At 41.1% G+C, this 18,583-nt stretch overlaps 1 protein-coding gene across 6 annotated transcripts in view; it reads right to left on the bottom strand.

Annotated features, from left to right (window-relative positions):
- Positions 1-18,583, bottom strand: part of ZFAND6 (zinc finger AN1-type containing 6) — a 38,526-nt gene that overhangs the window by 14,790 nt on the left and 5,153 nt on the right. The window contains exon 1 of one of the 6 annotated variants that reach the window (XM_072870211.1): positions 16,320-16,416. The exons of the other annotated variants lie outside the window; for them this stretch is intronic. The gene's annotated coding sequence lies outside the window, so the exon portion shown is untranslated. Of the gene's footprint in view, positions 1-16,319; positions 16,417-18,583 lie in introns of those variants that run through there. 6 annotated transcript variants of the gene reach the window in all.

Raw genomic sequence — 18,583 nt, 5'->3', positions numbered from 1 at the left:
CACAACCATTGCTGAAGGGACCAGGTGCTAGTGCAATCACAGCATAACAATTTCTAATATGGACATAAAAAAAAAGTCTGCTCCAATTCAATAAACAAATTGTGAAAGGTGTACAAAGATGCCCAGAAGAAAAACAAGAAGAGCTCGACTGAGTTCCAGTTAAGCCAGTTCCCGAGTTCATTAACCAGTGGATCCTGCCACCAGCCAAAGCACAAGCCACTGGCATGAGGCTCCAGAACACTTAAATCTCCAACGGGAAGTGCCAAAGATTCTTCTGAACAGTTTTAATAAAAGCCACAGGAAGCAGAAGATCCTTCATCGGTTGCTAATATTTGGGGAATAAAATGGAGAAGAGATAGGATCAAACTGATGCAATGTCATGAAGTCAAACGAGAAGGAAGCTGAACCAATACAATAGCTTGTTGCATTCAGAAGGGGGCAATCACATGCAATCCCCCACACCAGCTCCAGTGCTCAGCTGGACCCTCACTGACCCAGTTAGTTCCCTGAGCCACCACAAAAAAACACCAGGAAAAAAGGGCCATCACCACCATAGAAAGTTTTCTGACAGTTCAGTGAGCTCAATCAGTTCACACACAAAAAAACCCAACAAAAAGAAAAAAGCACAAGACAGGGGAAAACTCTGGAACTGATGCGAGGGATTACATGTGACCAGGAGGGACAACACACATTTTAGCAGCCTGTACGCTACCGAGATGGTTGAACTGATCTATCGGAACCCTAAAGCCACAGAATGCCAAACCAGTATAATAAGCTCCTGCTCCCCAGCTTCTCACTCCCTCTCCCATGCTGTTCCCTCCCTCTCAGCGCTCACATGCACCAAAATGAATCAAGGATGTGATCAAACTTAGAAAACCAACCACTCCGTCTTTTGCCAATTAGTTTTAACATAGACTGTCTTCCAAGCTTGTGTTTGTCACATGTGCTGTTTGGGCATGAGAGAGGGTCTAGCCAGAGACACGCGTGGAACCACTTGTTTCAGCAGCAGAGCAGGCTTAAAGCATTAGGAGAACGAACCACTAGCCAAAACCAGGCATTGAAAATATAAGGGAATAGAGATCCAAGTGCTAGCAGGTCCTGCCGCTGCACTTCAGACATGCCTCTCCTGTACACATCCACTCCTGCATGAGGGCGAAGGCAAAGATGACACAGCAGTGTGCCTTGGGGACTTTTCTTCCTCACCGCTCGGGCAGGAGTCAAACAGCTGCAAGCAGAGCAGCCGGACTCTGTCCTCATCTCAGCAAACATGAACAGCAAGTGCTCACTGAACAGATGTTTTGGGGGGAGGGAAGACCTCCCCTCACCCCAGTTCTTGGTTCAGCTTCAGATGATTTTTGTTCCAAAACTGTCCATAATTCCTCATGCAGGAAGATCCATAGTATTGCCGAGCCCAGCCATCACATAAGCCAGTAATGGTGGGCTGTCACTGAAATTGCAGCCTTGGAAGCACTGTGAAAGGGGTGAGCCTGCTCCCACAGCCCCGGCCCCTGCTGCGCACCCCCACCCCTTCCTTAAGTCAGATCAGTTCATCCATCTGATGGAAAAAACAGGAGTATTTATTCTGGTGAACTGGAGAGCTTGCTGATCTGACAGAAGATCAACTCTAGAGAACTGACATGCAGTGCAAAGGAAGTGACAAGGCTAAAAATAGGACGACCTTCTTTAGGGGCAGCTAGCCCTTGCTGAGCATCAGGCCTACTGTAAAATATATCCCAAGTGCATACCCTATCCGTAGTTTCAAAACTGGTCTCCTCGCTTGGCTTCAGTACAAATCTTGAAGGAACTTCATAGCTGAAGTGACAGCAAGGTCTTGGTATCAACATGACTACATGTATGTCCCACTCGGTTTGAGGTGTCACAAAACAAACGTGGAGCTTGCAAAGGTGCTGAAAATACCTCTGGGCCCTGCCTGTTCCCCCCGAGCTGTGCTTGCACAATGTTCATAGGGTCATCCTGTTACTCTGAATGCAGAACTGATTAATCTTAAAAAAAAAAAACTCTTTACAGTATTTTAAGCATGTTCCCTGCTTTCGTTTACAGTATAGTTGTATAACCAGTTGTACGAGCGCTAATGAGAAGGAAGCATACTAGAAGGAAGGGCAAAAACCTTAAACAACCCCCCTCAATGCAACCCCAGAACATCCACGTCGTTGAAGATGATGGAATAAACAGCCTCTTTTTGTATTAGCTAAAAATTGCTAAGCTTAAGCCGAAATTACCTCTGATAATTTTCTTCTCAAAAATATTTATTGCCACTAGAAGCATGGTAGCACACAGCTCTGCAGGCCAAATCCTTCTTTTCCTACAAATTTGGTGCTTAAAGTCTACCCATTCCTGTTATTCCTGCAATACACAAATAATTTCATGCATCTGTAAGGCCTGCCTACTGCTGCTGCTTCAGGTCCTACCATTCCCCCCTCACCAGCGCACATCCTCAGAGAGTAAGTTATTCTCTGTACCAAGCAAAAACCACAATAAACCATATAAAGGACATTCCCAATTATAAAAATGTATAGAGCTGAAGCTGTAGAAACACTAAAGCTGGGTAAGTCTTTTGGACATCAGGTTCTCTAGGAAAAGAGCTGTTTCTTCCAATACTCTGCAAAACAAGTAACAAAATACTTGTGTATATCCCTTCCCCACAAAGCAGGCACCATGATACAGGTCTTTTTTTTTCCCCTCCTTTTCCTTTTAATTAAAATGTTTATATGCTACTAGTTTCAAATAACTGATACCCTAGCTTTATAGGCTTCAAATGTTAATCAGCAAGATCAGAGAGCGCAGCATTTAGCAGGATTAAACACACAAGGTTTAGGAATAATCTCTTCCCCCCTGCCCCCTCCCAAACACACACACACAAAAGTCCTGCACAGGAACCAGCCTTCTCTTCATCTGTCTTCCCCAAAGAAAAAGGTCTCTTGAATTCTAGTTGTCCTCATACTTCAAGTTGTGGTAGGGAAAGTGAGTAGATCCTCACATCCACTACACCAGCTGAAGTACAGTCTTGTGTTCTGCAAACACTCCTAAAATTCGTGACTGGTAGGGGAAGGATCCCTCCCAAATGCTAACGCTGAAGCAGGAGAGACCACCCAAACAGCATTCTGCTTCAGCTGCAGTACCAAACCAGCCGCAGTTTGAACCATACTGATGCCAGCTTTGAAAACTCTTCTCAAAGAGAAAGCAGAGCATTTAGTGTAAGCTACTTTATTCACTGTCAAAGATCAACGCACTGACATATTTCAGCTGACACTCACCTCAAAGGATGAATCCAATTTTTAACAAGCGATTAAAATATTCCCTCCTCTATCATAATCATCTTTATAATGAAGCAGTTCAGCACTGATTTAAGCAGCATGAGTACTAATGGTCATTTTCCCTTTGTGCTAATGAAGCAAGGAAGAAACTGCAAAAATGGTAATTTCTACTGCTTAAACATATAAAGCTTCATCCTAGGCACAAATAAAAGCAAGATATGAAGTTGCATAGACAAAAATACACTTCATTTTAGAGCATGTACTGGTACGGATATCTGATACCACTTGTATCACCATATGCATGTTGGTACAAAAAACAAGAAATAGGAAATGCATTCCTCTACAGGCTTATCAAAACAAATGGCAAATAAAGGCCTAAGAGCAGGGCTCTGTTGAATCTTGCTGCAGAAGTTACCAAACCACTGGCTGTGTTTGAGGACACCACTTCATAGCAGAATCTGCAGAAACACAGCTGCTCAGGTGTCCTGCTGGAAGCAGGACACTACTCAAGGTATAAAGCACTAGACTCACAAATTAATAGCAAGTTACAGAACTGTCCTTTTTCTCTTTTTACTCTGTTGCTCTCTCCCAAAAGGCCCCAATTTACATTTAGGGAGCAGTCATTTCTAGCTGCTTTAAGGCATTACCATGTCCCAGGAGCTTGCTATGGAGCCAAGAAGAACTGGCAGATTTGAATAGGGGCCTCAGTCATTACAGTTCAGCCTAGCTTGCTGGTTGCAGTCAGACATGTCATTTCATCTACAGCTCACCCTGGCTAAAAGACTACAGCTGGTTCAGATTTGCCAGCATAGCTACATGTGTAGTTACACTCTGACCCAGTTTCATCAGAATGCTTTGAGTTAAAAAAAGTGAATATGGTTAAGGACCAACGATGCAAGCAGATCTGTAAGGGCAGTGACCTCTTTGTTCCTGTAGCAGCAGAACACACAGCTGCTACATTTTTCAAAACACAGGAGTTATCCAACTTCCTCAGCACCAAAAGAATCCATGCATTTTAAAGCTTTCAATTCATTCCACCAGGCCTTCAGTTTTCTTCCTGCTCACAACCAAATACAATTTTAAGTTGCAATTTGAACTACTGAAGTAGAATTTATATAATGACTTAATATCGAAAACAAAATATTCAAACTAGTGACCAAAGAGTTACATAAGATGTTCTCTCAACTCACTTGAGAAGTCATCCAATATCTACTTACGTTCCAGGCTATTCCTGTTGAACAGCTTTTTATTTTTGTTTCATGCATAGACTTATTTTAGGCTAAAATCAAGCACTTATATTAGACACTCCTAGCAGAAACTTTACAAAAAAGATGGAAAGAGTTACAGAACTCTTCACTTCTTTTCTTCACTTCTAATTCTAAGTAGTCAGCAAGTTTAAATCCTTCAGTACAAGAATTAAAATATAAATAAAATTTGGACCCTCAAGAAAGCTACATTCCCTGTACAGTGTAAATCCCGGATTTAAGATGGCAGACTGTGAAAGAATCACACTGGTGGAAAAAAGAGCCACACATATGAGAGAAAGTGTAATCTCAGAAGTGGCAGATGGACAAAAAAATGAGAGAGTTCAGGTCTTCGGAAGGGAAGGAACATTAGCAACTTTCATAACTAATCTGAGCCAGAATATCATACTACCAGTGTTACATCATTATACAACCCAGGAACACTTGGTATAGACAAAGCCTCTAGTGTTAAAGCGTGTATACTGCTAACTACAGCTGTCTGCTCTTGTACTCAAGGTTACACGAGGAACAAGAGAACATTTCACTACAACCTCTTCATTCACTAGGCAAGAACAAAGACACACAGATTCTATACCAGTATCAAGAAGATCACTGATAATAAGGATTCAGCTTTCTATGCTTGGCTGCATACACTATTAATAGATGTTACTCTGAAACTGTAATTACTACTTGTGGCCATGCTCAACCTTTGCAAAGTACAGATTACTATAACCAAAGATTAACTGCTGTAAAACAGGGTACCTCAGAAACTCTCATTCACCTCATGCAAATGCATCAAATTACTTGCAGTGACCACTTAAAGCAAGTTTTTCTTATTTAATTTCCAAACTTTTTAGTACAGTTACCATACCAAATAAAGGGACAATTCCATGAGGTTCACTACTCTACTGAAGATTAATCCTAAAAAAAATAACAAGCCATGTAACAGGTACATTTTATTGACTAGTAGGAGGAATCACATTTTGTTTATGTGGGATTTCAAAGAGGCAGAGTACAGACAAAAGGAGTTTCATGAAAGTATTGGAATTCCAGAAAGCTGCCACACTGAGCTACCAGCTTTCACTACATGATGGTGGGGTTTTTGTGGGAATGACCACTACTTTATGCCCCTCCCCCACCTCTTTTATATGTTTCTTTTTTTTTTTTTACCAGGGAGCATCTGGTAATCACTATGGCACCTAAAAGACTAAATGCAGCACTCTGTATAAAGCCTTCAAGAATTTTCCTCCTATTTATCAGGTATTTCAATTTGAGCCTAAAGCAGCAAAATACACTCAAAATGCCAAGGATTATCATTGTTAGTACATTTAGGCGTGTACATTTGGACTTCTTAGTTGTTCAGGACTAACACTGCAGCACCACTATTTCTGTGACTTAGAAAACTTAATAGCCTCTTATTTACTTCTTATTCCCCAGCAGCACAATACATTTGTAGGCAACCCCAGTTAATCCAGGAAACTCCAGCCTAGAGAAGTACGGAGATGCTTTCAGAAAGAGCAAGACTAGCATATTCTAAGTTTCTGTCTCTTCAGTGATGACTATCAGAAAATCTAAGCTGACAAAGCTGCATTTTTGGAGAGGTCAACCTGAATGCAAGTGAAAAACACAAAACAAAACCTACACACCCCACAAAAGTCACTCCTTGGGTTCAAGAGAAAAAAAACAGCAAATAACCCTTGGAGCTGGACATGCTTGTTTACAGCAAGACACACAAGGACCTTCAATAAAGATAACTAGTTAAACATTAAAAGCACTGAGAGCAACACAGTAACTATAGTTGTTCTGTACAAAGCAAAGACAATTTCTAAGTGAATTATAGACCAAGAAAAGTGAACATGAGAAAAGAGCATGTCACATGTTTCGGGAAGCTGGTTTTGTACTGGTATCTCTGGGACAGTCACGATGAGAGAAGTCCAAGAGGCATATCTGAGGAATGCAGAGAGGACACTGGCTAGCTGCCCCACTGGTCATGCTGTCCTACCCAAAGCACTGTATGTCCATACACAAGCAGAGGAGAGACCAAAGCGTTTTTCTCCCAAAATATGAGGTTGTACTTACTCAGTTTAGCCTACCCAGACCACCCAAGATTTAAGTCTAGAGGCAGACAGGCTCAGCAGGTCCATTTTTGGAAAATGGCTGTCTCTATGGTAAGACTGCCACAGAAACCTTACGTGAAGTTACACTTGAAGAAAACATGCAACTACTACTTTTACATAGTGCTTGCTCTGGTGTCTCTGCTCAAGAGGAATAAAAATTCAGGAGTTACACCCATTAGAAAAACCAAGCCATCTCAGTAATTGCTTGTCAGCAGTCTGCTACATCAACTTGCACAAACCACAGTTTCCATCATGTGTAGCTGAACCGGTGTCGAGCTGCACTAGTTGCAGATACTGCTTGAGGAGCCCTTTTCTTTCCTCTAGAGTTTGTGCTCTCTCATAGCTATACTTTAGCATTATGGTGCCTAAGACAAAGACTACAGGAATCCTCAAGTTGCTCTCCAGATTTCTACACAGCCCTACAAATTTGGAGTTTACTTGAAATCTGCCAGATTACAGAAATGCCTTATCTTAAAATGCTCTATAAGAAAGCTACTCTGAAACAGTCAAGACAAGGCTACATTCCACTTTGTTTGGCATCATTTATTGAAGTTGGCCATTTCAGAAATCAGAGGCTGTGTAAAGTTAGAATCAGGAGATTCTAAAATTCTCTACATTCCCTTGAGATACCAGACTAAAGTTTAAGGGATGCAGAAGGAGGGCAACTCCATAAACTATCTTTGATGCTGTATTTTAAAACAGGTTTGGCTTTACAAACTGATGAAAAATAATCTGTAAGAAGAATTCAAACATTTACAAAGATTACCCATATAATTACTGAAAGAATAGATATATAATCAGTAATCGCTTCTTTTGAGCTTCAGTGAATAAGTAATCTTCTCTCAATACAGCATAAGTTTCACTTATTTTAAGCATATCAAACCCAGAAGAGATAAAAGCTGCTTTAACACAAGTTCTCAAAATAGACAGCTTCTTGTTAACAAAACACCTGTTGCTGAGAACTGACAGTAAGCACAAAACACATTATAATTTGTTTTTGTAAACAACACTATGTAGAATTCTAATTAGCTTATAATGCTACAGTTCTACGTGGGCCTAATGCTAAGGGAGGTCCTGCTCTAATATCAGGGTTCCTAGCTGTTAATAAATAAAGCTATCATCATCATCATTTCTGGCTAGGGCATCTTGAATTCAACTTAACTTCCAAGAACATTGTGATTATCATGCATGATGTGTTGCTCTATTTAGAATTATGCACTATGTCTAATTTAAGTGTTCAAAATTATACAATACCCTTACTGTGGTTTGATGGGGAACTCAACCTAAAGCTAAAGCCTGACCTAACAGAGGGTATTTAAGGACAAGTTTTCAGCAGAAGAGGTATAAGTATGATGTTCCCTGTGGCAAAGCTGCATTCCTCATCTTTTGCAATGCACTTAAATTTAGCCAAGGGACTCAAAAGGTGCTACTTTGTTTTAACCCTAATGCTATTCCAGGGGGGGTTTGTTGGTGGGTGGGTTTTTTTTTTCCCCCCTCAATTATTATTTCAATCACTGGGGAAGCCAGGTTACATGATCCCAAACAAGTTACTGGATGTCTAAATACTAAAACCTATCACCCTGCACAAAGCATAGGAAAATATTACACAGTTGATTAGCAGCCACCATGCTGGGTAACTGATATTTATCCATCACTTTAATATACTGTCAACTTTCACTGAAAATATTAATATACCAACTGGTCACACTATGAAGTTTTGCATCTTTCCTTAGTTTCCTCTCAACTATCACCTTATACTGCCCGAAACACTGCAATGTGTAAACGTCCAAGTGCAACCAATACACATGCATCCAATAAATATTTATATGCAACCGACACAATGGTTTCATGATAGAGGTAATTTGGGGCTTTAGATACTTCTGCCACAGTGTTGCTGGGCCAGGAACTGATCTACCTTGAAGACTTCACTCTTCAAAAGCCTGGATTGGTTCTTGTTATCTGGTTTATGGTGCAGCTCTACAGCTCCGTGCCAGAGTCAAGGTTAACAGCGCGCTGCCGGAGGAAGGTGAAACTAGCTAGTTAGTAGAACTGAACTTTAAGGCACAGCCTCACTTGCAGTATAAGCCAAAGAAAAACGCACACATCACCAAGAGGTCAGAGTGAAAATTAATTAAGAGTTGCCTTGTGTCAGCCTTAACTATCCAAGATAGTGTCAGATTAATAGATAAGGGGCTAAGGAATGATCAGAAATTTGCAGTGTGAGACACCCTCCTTTCTGAAGGTTTCCAAAACTACACCACTTGCTCAGATGGAGAGGTCATTACACTGTTTAGGAAAAGCTTAAAAACTATTGGAAGAAACTTGATTGAGAACAACTGGCATTTTTCCCACTGCCATCACGGAACAGAAAATAGGGTTTTTTCATACTTCTTTCCTAAGCCCATACAGAACAGACTGCATGTATTTCAGTTTCTCAACTGACAAGAAAGCCAGAGCTGACAGCTTTTGAGTAAAAGTCTGCATTGCAAACATTGTGCTTTAATCACCAGGGCATCCTTTTTACCTACTAATAGTCCAGGTACAACTCTGTCGACTGCCTTTCTGATAACCAAGTTTTCTATCCATTCTGTTTTCAGACAAGATTCAGCTATGTGAGCATGCATTTCTAGTACAATATCTCCCCCACTGCCTGTCCAGAACACTTAGATCAGCAAGTTAAGAGCACAATAGCCTAAAAATAGCATGGCTGGATGCCACTGTCTCCCCATTTATTACGATAGTACCTTTGTACAGAGTTCTTTCTACAATTCTACATAGAAAAATACAGCCATAAATGGCTTTAAGGGAGGGACTTTTATCCAAAAGGGCCAAGCTGTTAAGTAGTGCCATGGGATTCCCTCTTTTTCCTCAAGGCACATAAACAGAAATTTGCATTTTTAGAAGCATTTTGAACAATAACTCTTTAAGTCCAACTGACTTCTCTTTTTATCCTCTTGCCATAGTGATTGTACTCTGCCAGTGAACAGATCGACACGACAGAGTAACAGCACTTTCTAGAGAAAGGAAAATTTGTGATATAAAGGAGAAGTAGACAAACATAGAAAATGCAAGCCAGATCTCTCTTCAATTATTTTGCTTGGCATATTAAAGCCTGTATCACACTTCAGAATGGATGAAGAGGGAACAAAATCTGCTCACAAGATATTGAGCCTCAACTGTCAGCAAGGTGTGGCTTTCTATCACAACGCTCATTCCCTTCCATCCACAAACACCGGACAACAGGGTTTCTATCAGGAAACAATGGAAAAAGAGCACAATATATCCCCTTTCATTATGGTATAAGGTCAGAAACAAGAGGGAGATCAGCAAGACCAATGTCCTTCAGCTTGGCCTAAAGATTCATTCACAGGCACCACAGCTTCAGTTGCTGCATTACGCTAGGCTAATTCCACAAGTAACACATCCTTGCTATGGCTTGAAAAAAACAAAAGCCCAATGCCCTAACACTGTCTCCCAGAAATCTCTTCTGTCTCACACTCCTTTTGTGAAGACAAAAAAACCACACACTACTGTTGAAGAATATTTGTATCCCTTACATTAAAAATCACTAATTTTAACCCACAACCCTGGGTTTCAGGAGAAGACTTTCCCATTTTAACAACTAACTTGATGCTACTTAAATAAACCCAGCAACACTGCAACGCACATTTTACACTGCATATGCCACCAGTGTAAGCTCACCAGATAGAGCTATCAGGCCATAACAAAGAAGTTTCAATAAATTCTTCATTTCAGGCCTTGACAGTCTGAGAAATTACAGTGTCAGACCTGCAGCAATAACAGAGGTATTCCTCAACAGAGCAGACCAATATTTCAAGCATTCTGATCGTGCAGTGGGGGATCTGAGGCAGAAGACAGAAGGGCAAATAGGTAGCAACTCATCAGGGATTTATTTATATACAGAATGACTAGGTATAAACTTAAGACCACAGGTCTTAAGACCACAGGTCACAGTCACATTATGACTTTGCAGAATAACAAGCTAATTCTTGCAGTAAGAGAGACCATAGGCAACAGTCAAAAGTTTCATAGACACCAAGTTAGAAAAAAGCAAATGCAGGAAAGCAACACAATCAACTAAGTGACCAGAGTGTGAAATTAGATTTTTGTTGTTGTTGTTTTCAAAAAAAAAATGTTAAAGCCAGCCAATTACTCCCCTGCTATGCATAGGTGTTTTAAATCACAATCAAAGTGCTAAGTCAAGTTTGACTAGACTTATTAGGAAGGCAAAAAACAAAAAAATCATGCATGGCTGCCAGGCCAGTTCACAACAAGACAAATACTCCTTGATCTCAGCACTAGTCTCAGCCCCTGCATGGTTTGTCACACTCAGCTGACAATTTGTTTGTTATGTAACTAATAATACACTTAGCTTGACCTATTGTTATTAATGCTGCCTTCCTCCTCTCCCAGGATACTTTAAACAAAACCCATGAAAATATGCTGATATTCAAAACAATCCTATTGAACAATTCTAAAGTCTCTTCCCTAAAAAATGTTCCAGGTAAGACCTTCCATATTGACACAATTTTTTTTCTTTTTTTGCAAGTTAGTAATTAAATGTTTTTGATATCATAAAACACTAAAATCATTACTTTTCTAGTTACTTTTCACCAGGACAATAACATTTGTTTGATAACTCATTCTAATTAATACCTACAAAATCACTTTATTCAAGGACTTAACCCCAACATCCAACAGTACGTCATACTAGCGTGATATTTGGATAGCATAATCCCAACCTAAGTCATCTGGTGAAGTTCACTTTGAAAACTCTCCTGTATCAGCAACAAAAGCTACCTTGTAAGCTTCTTACCTAATTCTGAAGGAGCTAGGCAGGAAGAACAATCTCCAAATGTTTCAGTTTAACATTCAAAACACAGCCACTTCTTTTGCCCCTACCTTGATAATGGTGCAAATTCCAATGCAAGGTCATCCTGTTGCACAGAAAACATTCTGCTACACGGTAACATTACATTGCATTAAGGTCTTGATTCTATATATAATTTTAGAAAAACATCTCAATTCATACAGGGGGTAGTAGAGAAACAATTTTATCCTCCTTTGCAGTCTCCTATCTCCCCTGCCACCCCGTCCTCAAAAACAGCGTGATCAACAACTCGTTAAATGTTTTCTTCTGACAATCTAACTCAAAGATAGCCTTTTGTATAAAAAGGCATGAATATGTCCAATTTAGATACAGAAATTCTAAATTTTTGCCTGTAGAATCAGTGGTTCTCTCTCACCTCCAAATATAATTTAAAACCTTAAGTGGAAAATATCTGCCTTCCCTATGCAATATTCTGCTTTCATCAGCCCAATTACATTCAATGGCACACACATGAAAGCTGCCTAGCCTCCTGCCTTGTTCAAGCTAATGGTGAAAACTCCAGTCCTTGTTTAAAAAAAAAACAACACATCCAATGCAAAACATTTAAACAAGCTGAAAGCACCTCACTTCTGTCCTCTAAAATACTGCTATTAAGCTCCCATTCCAATTTGATTATTAAGTTTATATTTGTTTCCCTAATCCTTCACATAGATAAAAATGTATTAGCATCGTGAATCACAGGACACACCAGTGCAGCGTTGTCTTAAACCCTGGGCTAGTTAAACCGTTCAGGTGGTTGCCGGCACCTGCCAAGTCAGCCACATTGTTTATAGTTTAGTTCTCCAGATACAGGATTACTACGTTTCAGACTGACAAATACTGTATCCTGAAGGTTAGAGTCCTGTGATACAAATACATCCTGACAGGGCAGAACGGCTGAGCAGGGGTGGTCTTAAGCGCGGAGGCAGTTTCGGCTTCTGCAAAATTGCTGAACCATTAAGTTAAAGGAAGAGCTGTGCATTTTATTAAACTGCTGCTTAAAGAGGAGCTATTTTTAGGAAATACTCAAACGCGAGTGTTCATTTGTCTAAGTAATACTCAAAAGATTGTCTTAAGTTGATCTAAATGGAGCAGAAGATGGATCAGGTTAGGATTTAACTCAGTTTATCTCTTAATGCATAATTTAATAGCCAAAAAAGTTACTTTTCAAATGAAAAAACCTCAGTTTCTGTCAACAGCTGGAGAATGAGCGAGAAAATACAACTTGATCGAGGAGAAATGATTTTTGCACTGTCAAAGCTTTGGTTTTGCTAATCTCTACTTAGCTCAAAAGCCCTATAAACACAGTTGGAAGAAGGGATCTGTTAAAAATATATCACCCCACCCCTTCAATTAAGGGCTGAGAAGCTTATGACACATCTGAGACATCCAACAAGAACAGGGAAGAAGGACTTAATGTTCCTGATATTTCTAAAGGTAAAAAAAAAAAATAAGCAGGTTTAAAAATCCCAAACGTTTCATGCCTCTGTTAAATGGATTTTAAAGCAAGAACAGATCCAAGCTATTTTTATTCCTTTGTAGGTCATGTGTAATTAACTGCTTATTTTCACAAAACCTTATTACAGTGTAAACATCACTGGCCAGATCATCTGCCCCACCCAGACTGAGCTCCACACCACAGGAGGCCAACTATCTCTGTGAGGAGTCCTTGTATATCTGCATGAGAGGGCTGTCCCTCCAGTACCAATCTTCCCTGCAACAGCACGGCTGTAATGATCAACAGCTCTTGAGCTCACCCCTTCACCACATCTTTCCTAGAAACTGCAAGCAAACTAGTTAATAGGCCTAACCCGCCCCGTCTAAAACTATGGGCAGATGTCCCTTTTTGGATACAGCTGAAACTCTCTAAGATGACATTATTCCTCTCCCCTACTCTCTTCTGCCTTGGGCACACAGCAATTAGCAGAAATGATCATTCAACCACTTGGGAAATAGGGGGAAGAAGAGGAGGGGAAAAGAGCCAGTTGAGTTGGCTCAAGCCACTAATTTAAAACAATTTAAGCTAGCCTAGTTGACTTTGCCTCCAGTGCTCACACGACCCACTGCTGGAAAAGCGGCAGGAGGCCCACTGCGTGTAGCAGAGGGCACTCACAAGCAGGGATCTGAAGCCCACGTCACTGTTTGCAGGATGGACATCTGCCCTCCCTAAGGCTCCAGGCATCTTTTGCAGAGATCATCCCGTGGGAGGCGTGCAGCCTCCTCTGAGTAGTATTAAACAGAACCAGAGCGTGGGGTTACCACCCCAGCACATGGTGGGCCACCCACTTCACGACACTGGGAAGTGCCACGAGCTGTCAGTGGACCGTAGAGCAGAGATCCCCTTTGCCTCATAAACAGGGAAGATGAAATTTGGTCCTGCATTTTGTACACAGCTTTGCAATCACTTTCAAGAATCTCTTATTCACATCAGAGATGTATATTCCATCCTGGCACAAGAAGCAGACACATAAATCCCACGGCACACAACACATTCACAGTGTTTAAGATCTGCAGATGGAGCATGTGCAGGAGAAGGTTTTATGAACAAGAAGTGCTGGAACAACCAATCGTCGTGCGGGGACAACACGGGTCCTGCCAGCAACGGCTTTGAATGCAGGCAAGAAACATTTGCTGTAGCCTGAATACAGAAGTTGTACAGCTGTGCCAGCAAAGTGGTATGTTTATCCTTTAGGGCAGATTTGCTTTCTACAAACAGCCTGCATTAGAATTGTATACATGTGGCAAGAGAGTTGAGCATTTCACTTCTGTGTTGAATAAATCAGGAAAATTGGTCCCAGATAATACATCTTTCCTAACTAAGTTGGGGGGCAGAGGGGACCTGAGAAGAATGGCTACTCAGTCATCAAGCAATATGAACCAAAGCCTCATGTATTCAGCTTTTTTTCCTGTTCTAAGCAAAACCAGCTTTTGGCTAAACATAATAGCACACAAGCAATTAAGTTTGCTTCCTTTTGTTTAAGCAAGTCTACTACACATACTCATAATGTAAGTTTATAGAAATTATAATAAACTATACTATTCTTCTTGCCCTCACCTCAGACATCTGATCTAGCCACTCAGTCTAGGCCTAGCATCACCTGTAAGTTAAGAAACGAATCAAAATCCAGGTATTTAAACACTTATATATCCCAGACTTAAATATCTCCCCTGATACATGAGATCTGGCCCACCTCTCAGCTAAAAGACCTTATATAGTCACTGCTCATTCTAAAGTAGTATTTCCAGGATTTAAATACAATCTAGAACATTTAAAAAATGCTATAAACAGATAAAAACAGATAGCAAGAGTGAATTAGTAATTCAGACCTAGAAGCCACTGGAGCATGGCAAGATGCCAGCATGTCAAGACACTCTGACATACATAAAAGTAATCCATTCTCAGCATTTTGGGAGAAAACCAAATGGCTCAACGTAAAACTGAAAGAATGAGGTATAGTTTGATAATCATAGTTGTTTACTTTCAGTAAAGGTCTAAGCAATTGCTTTCCACTGTCATTTGGAAGATTGTTGCTCAATTTTCACATCTATTCTTCTATCATCTCAACTAATCATACAAAACCCACCCATCAAACTCCTTAGATTCAACAAGTATTAGGCCGATGAGTACTTCTTTCCAATTCCCATGAGCACCTGTATATAGACACAAGTGTTTTTATAAAAAACAGGAAATATTTAGGGAAGTAAGAAAATATATTCACCATTCTGAAAGCATTGTTCTGCATGTGGCCTCACCTAACATACTTGTCAAAGATACAGAAAGGATGACAATTAAAAGAAAGTCTTCATTCTCATTAGAAACTCCCCGCTTCCTGACTCTCCGCTTCCTGCTCTCCACCCTCTCACCCTATCCCATGCCACCCATGGCAAATCGTACTGTTTCTGTTCCTGGAGACCTTTTAGATGCAGAAAGTGTCACTAAAAATACTATATATGATAAAACTGGTACAAAACCTGAAAATAATCTTCTCTTAAAGAAAACACCTGCTATCATCAGGCAATACAGGATTCAAAAGAGATTCTGACCAATACCAAAGAAAAAAATCTCCCCCCCTCCTTTTTTTTTTTTTGGCTGGAAGGGTAGTAGCTGCAACACAGGGCAATAAAACTTAATTCTCCTGTCTGCATTTGTAATCAGAGCTCTGACAGACCCAGATACTCTGCAAAATTTATTGAAAAAGAAGAGAAAAATTGCAATGTTTTACATAATTTTTACAAATCTTTGTTCTAAATGCTGAAGACCTGAGAGACATTCATCTCATCAAGAACAAATATACAGACAACAGCGCAGCAGTCTTCAGTGATACAACAAAAGACAATGTAAGACAAATGACTTAGAGCAAATGCTATCACTGAATAATCCCACAGCAGCTGTCATAATTAGTTAGCTCAAATCTCATCCGAATCAGAGAAGTTAGAGTTAAAATCGAGCTCCCTTCCTGTAACATTGTGTAACTCCAAAACAGCAGTATTATCCTCGCTATTTTAGAATTAACATTTCTCCACAAGATAAGGTGGAACGCCTCGATCCTTCCACGCAAAAAAAACCCGGTGCAAGCCAACAGATGACAAAAGAAACTCGGTCAAGTTTGAGCCTCTCAACACCTTATTTCCTGTCTAAAGAGCCCTTTTGTTCTGCTTCCCTGCATAAATGTTAATATTCTGCCATCATTAGAAAACGAAACAATGAAAAAAAGCCCCACGCACATGAACTTCACTGCCCCAGAGGGCGAAATAACGCCACACGACGCGATTAGAACCGGAAAATTCCTACCAACAAAATCTCCACAATTTTCTGTTTGCTTCACCCCAGATTAACTTCACTTGAAGCTGTACTTCGGCGCAACCTAGCCTGGACGCGGAGCCCCGCCTCCCCATCTCCTACTGGTCGAGGCGAGGGAGCCCCGCCCCGCCAGCCAGGCTCCACTCCTCGATTGGCAGAGCCGGGTATCCATTATTTAAAGAACTTTTCCTTGCTAGCAGGGTAGGCTGGGCAGGTTAGAACACCCTGGGCGAGCTGGTTCTTAAAGGGACAGGATCCCGCTCCCGGCTGTGACAAACTACAACCTTTGGCGACGCGTCGCCCCGAGCCAGCCCCAGCGAGTGCCCCCGAGAGCGGCAGCGGGCGGCCAGCCCCCCCCGGCGGCCCCTCTGCGCCTGCCGCCGAGCCTCCCGGCAGCACCGGTGCCTGTGGGGCACCCACCCCTACCCAGCACGCTGCTCTCGAGCCGGAGGGGTCGAGGGTGGAGGAGAGGAGAGCATCCGAGCGGGCTGGAAACGCTTCTCCCGCTGCAATCACGCAACCGCCGCTTGCTCTACGTGCGGGATAAAATTAGATGTGGGTTTTGAGCCCATCCACTCTTCAAGAGTGACCGGAGTTACCCTGGGAAGCCGGGCACACTATAGAAATTGGTAACCCCGGCTAAAAATACGTTGGGTTGCCAGTTCCAAAGACTCTTCTACCAATTTAAAGCATGAGTCAGCAGAAGAGGAGCTCCGCAGGAAGTGACTGTCTCCATCTCACAAGGTACCATGGCTTCTGCCAGAAACTTTTCGTGCATATTGAGGCTTCACTTGACTGAACAAATTTGTAAGATACTGTTCACGTTCTGACAATCGACAGCGGTTCTCACAGCACAGCTTCTCTTAACACTAGAAAAAAACCTGTCGTTTAGATTAAAAGTGTTTCTTTTTCCTCAGTGTAAACACGGATGCAGTTCCCTACCCATCTATCAAGTCAAAAGCCTGGAACACGCAAGAAGAGTAAAAACAAAACAAGGCTTAATAAATATTTCACAACCGCAGATACGACATCTCGTTTGAGAAAAACCTTGCCCCATTCTGAGCAAGCAACACAAGGAAGAGCCAGAACACAGCCAGCGTTCCCTCCTGCACCCACAAAGTATCACAGTTACACAAGACTTGCCCGGTGAGCAAGGCTGCCTTGTATAAAACATTTTCAGGTGTTTAGTGTAAAATAACTAAAAATATTAAGCTAAAGGAAGATACAGCACTTGTCAGCTTATTTGGGTTGCTTTTGTAAAAAAAAAAAAAAAAAGGGGGAAAACAGAGGGAAAAACTCCTCCTTGTTTCTGGTTCTTACCACCTTTCCTCTAGCCAGTGCTGGAGCAGCCTGCCTTCCCCTACTTCACCTACCCATTTTGTGGTACAGGTGGTATCTCTTAACTTTCCTCATGCAGATTAATCAAGTCCAAGACAGTTTAGCATACTGCTTTACTGCAAATACCACCTAACGCCAGGAAAATATTTACAGCTAAGTACTCCCTTGAGCTGTGATACAAAAAGAGCGTAAAAAACACCTTCAGGAAGGACATTTAATTCCTCTAAAACAGTCAACTAGCACATTTGGTGTTACCTTCTATTTTAGAGGAACCTATCACACCACAAATCCAAATAACACTGAAAAGCAGCAATTCGTACAGTTGTAAGTCAGTAACTATGAAACACTACTAGAACAGATAACAAGATTTACATAACTTCCCCTACAGAACCTAAAATATAAGCTGAAAGAACCAGACCTTAACCCTTGCACCTGAATTCAGTGCCCTGCAAGAGTCAGTACTGCTAGAAGTTAATCGGGTCCCCTGAGGATAACTGTGAGGCCATACTTACATGACATTTTTTTGACCAAACGTTATCTAAGCAATCAAAACCAAGAACGTAGTTCATGCAAATAAAACATACCAGTAAAGTGTCCTCTAAGTACCTCAGTAACCAATCTTGGAAAGCTTCAATTTAGAGCGCATTAACTTTAGGCCCATAAAAACAACAGCAGAAGTCACAAATCTTATCAACCAAACTGCCTACTGCTAGAAGAGGACATGACAACCCCAAAATCAGCGTTATTGTTTGGGTACTTTCAAAAGGGGAGGAAAAAAAAAAACAAACACATTACCCCCAGACTCTCCAGCTCTTTATGCTACAATAGAAGTCTAGCCACCTCACAACTGCAATGGTGATGAAAAATAATTTTTATCATCAAACGTCCCACACTTCAGCTTATGCTTCTGTTACACA

The sequence above is a fragment of the Ciconia boyciana genome, chromosome 8 (genome assembly GCF_034638445.1).
Source record: "Ciconia boyciana chromosome 8, ASM3463844v1, whole genome shotgun sequence".
Classification (NCBI taxonomy): Eukaryota; Metazoa; Chordata; class Aves; order Ciconiiformes; family Ciconiidae; genus Ciconia; species Ciconia boyciana.
This window is presented reverse-complemented; position numbering and strand designations above follow the sequence as displayed.